The sequence below is a fragment of the Cebus imitator genome, unplaced genomic scaffold (assembly GCF_001604975.1).
Source record: "Cebus imitator isolate Cc_AM_T3 unplaced genomic scaffold, Cebus_imitator-1.0 Scaffold415, whole genome shotgun sequence".
Lineage (NCBI taxonomy): Eukaryota > Metazoa > Chordata > Mammalia > Primates > Cebidae > Cebus > Cebus imitator.
Window position 1 is genome coordinate 472743 of NW_016107730.1, and position 2511 is coordinate 475253.

The following is a 2511-nucleotide window of genomic DNA, read 5'->3' on the forward strand; positions in this document are numbered from 1 at the left end:
AGACAGAGTCTTGCTTTATTGCCCAGGCTGGAGTGCAGTGGCACGATCTCGACTCACTGCAGCCTCCGCCTCCCGGGTTCAAGTGATTTTCCTGCCTCAGCCTCCTGAGTAGCTGGGACTACAGGCGTGTGTCACCATGCCTGGCTAATTTTTATATTTTTAGTAGAGATGAGGTTTCAGTATGTTGGCCAGGCTGGTCTCAAATTCCTGACCTCATGATCCACCTGTCTTGGCCTCCCAAAGTGCTGGGATTACAGTTTTGAGCCACTGCACCTGACCTATTTTTAATTCTTAGGATCCGAAACCTGGCTTCCTTGCTCCTTTAGGTAATAGTTCCTGCCCTTTGATTCGCTCTTTATATGAACATGTCGGCTGAGCGCTATAATCCCAGCACTTTGGGAGGCCGAGGCAGGCAGATCACGAGGTCAGGAGATCAAAACCATCCTGGCTAACAAGGCGAAACCCTGTCTCTACTAAAAATACGAAAATTATCTGGGTGTGGTGGTGTGCACCTGTAGTACCAGCTACTTGGGAGGCTGAGGCAGGAGAATTGCTTGAACCCCAGAGGTGGAGGTTGCAGTGAACTGAGATCATGCCACTGCCCTCCAGCCTGGCAACAGAGTGAGACAATGTCTCAAAAAAAAACAAAAAACCATGTAACAATTCATGTTATTAAGTATATCTTTTTCTAGTCTTGGATTAAGTTTTAAAAGTTTCCAGTTTGGGCCCCTGTGCTGTGGCTCACGCCTGTAATCCTAGCACTTTGGGAGGAGGCCAAGGGATGGATCACTTGAAGCCAGGAGTTCAGGACCAGCCTGGCCAACATGGTGAAACCCCATTTCTATTAAAAATACAAAAAAATTAGCCAGGCGTGGTGGCACACCCCTGTCATCCCAGCTACTTGGGAGGCTGAGGAACGAGAATCCCTTTAACCTGGGAGGTGGAGGTTGCAGTGAGCCAAGATTGTCTAGCCTGGGCGACAAAGCAAGACTCTGTCTCAAAAAAAAAAGTTTCCACTTTGTTCACTATTTCTTTCTTTCTTTTTTATTTTTAAAGATGGGGTTTCACCATGTTGGTCAGGCTGGTTTTGAACTCCCAACCTCAGGTGATCCGCCCGCCTTGGCCTCCAAAGTGCTTGGATTACAGGCGTGAGCCACTACACCCAGCTTTGCTCACTATTTCTACTCTGTTCACTAGTAGCTGCCCAGAAAAGATTTGAGGTAGCAACACTAAAAACACGCTAATTCCATTTCTACATAGGATAAACTAAAGAGAAAAGGGAAAAAGAACGTGGAGAAAAGTGAAGATAATTATATCAGATAGGTTGGGATTAAGTGGGAGGGTTAAAAGTTAAAAAAAGAAGAATTGTGCTTCTCCATTCTGGAAAGTCCCTAGCTTTTTTTGTTTGTTTGTTTTATGTCCAAACTGTGTACACATTGGATTCTTTCCTACCTCTTTAGTCTGTCAGTCAATCATCAGTTGGGACTTGAGTACACTACACCCTAAAGTCATGAGTTACTTAATGGGTAGTTGGAGTTCAGTACCTTTGGTGTGTTTTATTCTCTAACTCACCTACCCTAGTAATTTGATTCAAAATAGACTAAAAAATCTATTTTTATTGGATGATATGAGCAGTCACTAAATACAGTACAGGTTTAAACTTTGGGCTGACATAGTACAGAACCAGTCAAAATAGGGCTCTGGCCTGTTAGGAGATTTGTTTTTACTCTTCTGAGTCAGCATTCTGGCTGGGCATGGTGGCTTACATCTGTAATCTCAATGCTTTGGGAGGCTGAGGCAGGGGATTGCTTCACGTCAGGAATTCAAGTCCAGCCTGGGAAACATAGCAAGATCTTGTCTCCACTAAAAGTTTAAAAAATTAGCCAGGCGTGGTGGCATGTGCCTGTAGTCCCAGCTACCAGGGAGGCTGGGACCAGAGGATCTCTTGAGGCTGGGAGGTCGAGGCTATAGGAAGCTATGATCACGCCATTGCACTCCAGCCTGGTCAGCAGAGCGAGACCCTTTCTCCAAAAAAAGTATAAAAGAATAAAAAATTTAAAAAAATTAAACCAGCATTGTAAATCCTATGAGCCAGCATTTTCCTTTGGGTCTCTTACAAACTAATCTGTCTTCTCACATCAGCCTCCCAAGTAGCTGGGACTGGAGGCACACGCCACCACGCCCAACTCATTTTTGTATTTTTTGTAGAGATGGGGATCTCACCACGTTGCCCAGGCTGGTCTCAAACAACTGGGTCCAGGAGATCCACCTGCCTTGGCCTCCCAAAGTGTTGGGATTTCAGGCTTCAGCCACCATGCCTGTCCTAGATTTTAGATTTATTTTAAAAATTGTAAAGCTAATATAGGGAGTTCCTATAAATCCACATCCAGTTTCCCCTATTGATAACGTCTTATATTACTATACATGTACCATTTGTTACAGTTAATGAACTACTATTGATTATATTATTATTCTTAAGTCACTTGAGTTTAAAAAAAATAAAAAAAAAAA

General features: G+C 43.7%; 1 protein-coding gene across 6 annotated transcripts in view; it reads left to right on the forward strand.

Moving 5' to 3' along the window:
- Positions 1 to 2511, forward strand: part of EZH1 (enhancer of zeste 1 polycomb repressive complex 2 subunit) — a 40607-nt gene that overhangs the window by 3397 nt on the left and 34699 nt on the right. The gene's annotated exons all lie outside the window — the stretch shown is intronic.